Source organism: Rousettus aegyptiacus, unplaced genomic scaffold (assembly GCF_014176215.1).
Source record: "Rousettus aegyptiacus isolate mRouAeg1 unplaced genomic scaffold, mRouAeg1.p scaffold_m13_p_14, whole genome shotgun sequence".
Taxonomy (NCBI): domain Eukaryota; kingdom Metazoa; phylum Chordata; class Mammalia; order Chiroptera; family Pteropodidae; genus Rousettus; species Rousettus aegyptiacus.
Window position 1 is genome coordinate 15,423,294 of NW_023416289.1, and position 6,000 is coordinate 15,429,293.

At 48.9% G+C, this 6,000-nt stretch overlaps 1 long non-coding RNA gene across 1 annotated transcript in view; it reads right to left on the reverse strand.

Moving 5' to 3' along the window:
• The window catches only part of LOC107519732, a 68,562-nt gene extending 63,913 nt beyond the window's left edge, over positions 1 to 4,649 (reverse strand). The window contains exons 1-2 of the long non-coding RNA XR_004954242.1: positions 4,494 to 4,649; positions 101 to 328 (exon numbers count right to left, since the gene is read on the reverse strand). This is a non-coding gene — a long non-coding RNA (uncharacterized LOC107519732). The remainder of the gene's footprint in view (positions 1 to 100; positions 329 to 4,493) is intronic.
• Between the last annotated feature and the right edge of the window lie 1,351 nt (positions 4,650 to 6,000).

Consider the following 6,000-nt stretch of genomic DNA (forward strand, 5'->3'; position numbering starts at 1 on the left):
AAAGACCACGAAAAGAAGGTGAGCTGGGTCCTCTGTTCTATCGTGAGTCCCTTCTCCACCCTGCAAAGCCAGGAACGCCCGCCCTGAGGACAGCACTTACCTGCGCAGGGCACGCGAGGCCGGGGGCTTCCCGTGGAACCCGCAGGTGGAGCTGCTGTCGGAGGCGAGAACAGGCCCAGACCGAGGCCTTTTATGCTGACCTGCCTTGAATCACTGGAAATTGCTTCCATCTGTGCAAAATCCTTTGCGTTTTAAAGGCCCAGGCTCCGGTCCCTCTGCTGCGGAAGTCCTTCCCAAAGAGTAGCAAGAATGCAGCTTCCTGGAGCATCTGTAGGTGGGAAAAACATTTTGTTGTCAGAAGAGCATGTTAATTAGAAGATACCATATTTATCTTCTGTGAAGTCATAATGCACGTTGGCCTCTTGAAGATGCTGAGAAATTCTGTAAGTAAAAAAAAAAAAAAAAAAAAAAAATTCCTAACTTTGTTTATTCCAAGGTTCCCCAAAACTATTTGACTAAGAAATGCTCTCTTCCTCCCCTCTCCTCTCTTTCCAGTCTAATGTATCACCAGAACACAGAAAAAATTTTCTTCTGAGAAAACTCTGGGAAACACTACCCTGGGAGAAAGTCCTTCATTTAATTGACAAGTTCATAGCAATGCCCCTCCACACACACGCACTCACACACACTCTCTCTCTCCCCAGTGTTATCTGCCTCCGTACAGTCTCTACGCCCTCGGGAAGCCTGATCTGACCTGAAAGGGTTTCCCCGGGGTTGGTGTCAAATGCTTTCACGTGATCACCATTAGTCAGGCTGAGAAGCCATCAGCAGGCACGGGGCATCGGACCCACGTGCCGCTTCTGACACGGTGCAGTGAACGCTCATGGGATTAACGTGGCGAGCGTGAGAGCCGGTGAGAAAAGCGGGCGCTTCATGCATGCGATTCTGCAGACCTGGAAAATTTAGAATATTTGATGTAGGGTGCTAGAGATTCGTTTACGTCAGTAGCAATGAACTGGTTAAAATTCAAAGATGGAGATGAGTTCCAGGATGCTCAGTGGTCTCTCTGCCACGAGGAAAGCCAGGCAGGGCTGGAATGTCTCTGTGGTACCAGAAAGCTGCCCCCACCATCCTCTTTGAGATCTTCCCTGACTTACTGATGAGAAACCTGGGGCCCAGAGAGCAGAGATGACATGTGCAAGGTCACGTTGCTCATACATGATAGGCTTGATGCACCCCCAGCTTTTCGGCTGGGTCCCACTGTGATTGGCAGCTGCCTGCCAATGTGCCTGCTGCTGCTCCTACCCATGGCCACTGAGCCTGGGTGGGGAGCCGCAGCTTTTGTATAAAAATAAGACAATCACTCTGTGTGTGGTGTGTGCGCGCGCGTGCTTGTTTATGTAGGCACCCAAAAAATATTTGCAAAAATTGAATAAACATGTTCTAGTGACAGAGACACAAGAGAAAACAAGGCAAGTATCTCTCTTGTCCTAGAGGAGAAGCATCTTGATATAACGATTAAAAAGCAGAAAACCCACGGCATTTGAAACCAGAAAGGCATGCCTTCCATTCACAGCCTTGTTTTGATCATTTTGGCCGAGGGCCTTTGATCCCTTACTCCTTGTGCCCTGTTTTTCTCGACTAAAAAATGGGTGTAAATTTCAGGGTTGATGTAAAGATTAGAGAGAACGTACGCGAAGCTCCCAAAACAGAGCGGGTGCTCATTCAGTGGTGTTTATTTGTCATTATTACCTCAGTTGTCATGTAGTGTTAGCAGGAGGTGGAACTTTTGAAAGGCCTCCCCTACAGCAAGCAGAGGAATTTATTCTCAAAATGAGGAAGAACGAGGCGTGAGAAAGTGCCATCCAGGATGGTGTGTTTACATGCGTGTTTGTGCGTACGCACGCCTGTATTATGTTTTATTGAAGGGAAAATAGTTGCAAGTAGTATCTGCAAATGACTCTGGCTCAAACTAGGCCAAATGATATGTGGACTTCAACTGGAAGATCCTTTCAATTGCCATTTGTCCCATTCGTACAGGTTATCGGAACCTGAACTGCCTGAAGTGACAATTCCATTGGAAAAGAAGAAAAATGACAGAATCTTCTAAGCAAAGGACTGAAACTAATTTGCAACTTTTGTCAAACACCATGAGCAGGGTTTTAACAAAATTAGATGACCATCAGTTGAAAATCTTCTGGTTTTCACATGTGCACACAGCACACACTCTCACTCACTGAACATATCCCACGCAGTTCCCAAAGTTTTCCATTGAATCACCTCGTCCAAGCCTCGCAGGAACTCAACAATCCACTATTAATATCCCCATTTCACAAATCAAGAAAAGTGATGTTTATGGAGGTTCAGTTACTTGCTCAGTCAGGGTTCTAACCCACGCAGCAGTTTAACTGTGAAGTTTGGGCTCACGACTCCTGGTTCCAACAGGGGACACCGGCAAACTTTACAACCCACAAAGGAGGCAGAGGCGACATTGCAGAGGGGGTGATGGCCCCAGGGTTGGAGAGTCTGGCTTTCACTCCGACCGCACCCCACAAGCTGGGTGACTCCCAGAGACTGACAGTGGGGCTGTGGAGACACTGGGCACGCAGCTAGCTCCAGGCTGGGGGATGTTTCTTTTTTGTCCTTGCTTCCTCTTGGGCCAAAGAGCCCCATCCTGGAGCGGGGTTTCACTTTCTCTGGCTGGGGAGCAGCGTTTGGGAAGAGTCAACAGTCCGGGGAGACACGGGAGACAGACAGCCAGGCAGGCCGAGGAAGGCAAACAAAACCGACACCCGGCAAAAATGCAAAGGTATTCAGAACGAGAGCTCTGATTTCTCTCCTGCCTGAAGCCTCTTAGACACAGGGCTTTGCGAAAGGGAAAAAAAAAAAAAAATCTGATTTGTACTGAAAGGGGCCAAAAATAACCCTGCTTTCTCCCGCAGAAGAAAACAAAAAACTCTGCGGTTCCCTCCCACTTGGCAGTCCTTTTTCCTTGGCTGCGGCCGGCAGCATGAACCTGGGAGCTCAGCCCTGGAAAAAGACAATAGGCCAAAACACTCGGGCACGACAAGGGGGACAAGGAGGGCAGTGGGGACGAGGCCGAGAGGGGGCCCCGTGTGATTTAAAGCCCTGGGGTTTGCCAGGGGCAGGTGTGGCTTGAGAAGGAGGCTTCCGCTGGAAAGCAGCCTTCCTCTGCATATGCCAATTTCAAGCTTTTTCTAATCGGTAATAGGCCTGTTTTATATTTTTTAAGCCTTAGAAAGAAAATCTTTCATGTCCTTACATTCCAACCCACTGCCTCTGCACTATTTGACCTTTCTTTCTTCTTTTTTTTTTTTGGCCAAACCTTCCTCCTCGTGTTCTCTGCTTCCAAACTATTCCTATCAGCCCCACATTTTCTAAAATACAAGTCCGATGTCCCTCCTTGTTGAAAAGCTTCCGGTGACACTCCACCAACCAGAGAAAACTGTCTACATCAGATCCCGAGCTGCATTTCACGTCTCCCCCAAACCTCTCCCAGCTGTGAGCATGCCACATTTCCCCCAGCCTCCTGCTTAGTTAGGGGCACAAACTTTACTTGCTCCTTTCTGCATCCCTGCCTCTCGTCCATTCTTTACAGCAGAGCTCCTGGCTCTCCTCCTCCAAGGGGTCCTCAGCTCCAAGTGGCTCCTTTTCTCTGAAGAAAGGGCTCATCGCAAATACTTTTTTAGTGAGTTGTCGCATGGACCACGAAAACTAAGTATAGTTTTCCCCCCAACTTACTAATGAGGAATCTGGGGCCCAGAGAGGAGAGAGAACATGTCCAAGGTCACATTGCTCATCAGCGACAGACTGTGTGCACCCCGGCTTCTGGGCTGGATGCTGGTGTGATTGGCAGCTGCCAAAACCACACGTGAAGTTCCCTCACTTTGTTCCCGAAACCTCTAAATCGCATGCCAATGCTTCTGGAATCATTAAGCAGTGATTCCAGGTGTTGCTGCTGCCGGAGAGGGAGTTGATATTTTTGCCCTGGACTTTTTTGGCTTCTCACTTTCTCCACAATGCAGAGAACCTATTTTTAGCTCAGAAATCAAGTAGAGTATAATTATTCCTGCCAAATTTATTTTTCAAATGCATACCCTATTACCATGCACAGAGGGGAACCCCGATCAAGCCAGAGAGAACTCAAATGCAGACATGGACAAGCCAGGACACAGAAAGAGGCGCCGTGCTGGGCAGGTCCGGGGTGACGCGTGGGGAGCTGAACCTCTGTTGTAATTCTGTGACTGATAAAGACTCTGTGCCCAGTAGCTGCGGAATGGACTTACAGTGAAAGTCCTGGAGCCAGAAGTGACCGTCTCCCGTGCTGTCCCCTGTGGGCCTCCATCCGGGTAAATTGCAGCCCTGAACTCACGGAGAAGGGGCCACTGCTCTAGGACATTCCCCAAGCCTCGTGGGTCACGTTCTGCCCCTAGGCTTGATGTCTAACCAGAGATCTGGCAAAGGGTGTCTACCTGCTTCCAAAGAGGGATGTCAGCTGGCTGACGTCGTCCTTCCCAGCAATCCTAAGGAGTGTTTATGAATTCCTGAGATACAGAACGAACTCCTCCAGGAGGCCGTGATGGAGCAGCGGTTCTCCAAGTGCCTGATCAGCAGCGTCAGCATCACCTGGGAACCTGTTACAAATGCAAATTCTCACACGTTGAATCGCAAATGGGTAGGGGGTCACGATTTGTGGCTTAACACACCTTCCAGGTGATTCTGATGCATGTCTGGGAACTATTTTTCCAGACAGGTGTAGACAGGGCTCGAAGCAACCTGCTGCATCCCTCCCCCCTCCCTTCGACAGAAGCCCACAATAAAGTCCTCTTCACAGAGGACATGCCACCTGAACCTTACAGGAGCCTGTTTTCACAAGATTCACCCGTCACTGGAGTGCTGTGTGTTTCACTTCCTCAGCCCAGGAGGGTTGAGGGTTGGACTGTTGGGTCTTCCGTATCACAGCCTCTCCCATCAAGGCTGTGATACGGAAGACCCAACAGTCCAACCCTAACTGGACACTGAGTCATTTGTACGGGCCAGGCATCGTGTTAACCTCTAGAAAAGCTGAGGAAAATGAGAAAGGCAGTAGTGCCCACTTCTGTGGAAGTAAGAGCCTGATCAGAATAACAGATATTGTTAAACATAATAGATATTAAACATGTGACATGTGAGTTGTCACCCTGATGGAGAAGAGGCTACAACGTGAGTACGCAGCACAGGACCCAACCCAACTTAGTTCACTGAGATAAAAATCACCATTATAAAGAGAAAGAAAAGGAGAGAGGGTGAAAGAGGAGAGAGGGAAGAAGGGAGGAAAAGCAGGAAGAAAGGAAGGAAGGAAATAAGAGAAAACACTGGCTAAATGTTGATCCCTAAGAGGATCTGCATGTATCTTTTACACTTGCCTTAGATGAAAGTCCTGGAAAGGGTTTGGAAGCGGACCCAACTGGTGACTCTAGGCTTCTTTGTGCCCAGTGGATTCTTCTTTAATAGAAAAGCCGTCATTCCCCAGCACCAGCAGATTTTCCTACAGTAACGACAGAATTTCCTATGATCTGTAAGAGCACCTGTAATCGTCCCCTTGAGAGCACAGAGCCCAGAACCCTGGAGGTGGGTGATGGAAACGGGACCTTCTCAAAGAGCAGGGCAGACATGTAGAATCCTCACTTCGGCCTGACTGCCCCTGCCCATGCCGACTGTGGGAGATGGGGGGCTTGCTGACTGGTACCCACCCCCTTCTTCCTTGCCAACATGACCGAAGTTGGTCAGTGTCTGGCCCCTTGTGTCTCAGGGGAGTCTGTACTCCTCTGAGACCCAGTAAGTGAATCTAAATTAGTCTTGACTGGTGAGTGTCTATCCAGACTGCACGAGAATCATCTGGGAGCTTTTAAATATATCCCCACTGGGGTAATTTGTTTGAGATCCACTTTTGGCCAATGAGCTACGATGGCAGATGTACTGAAAAGCCTTCTTATTCTT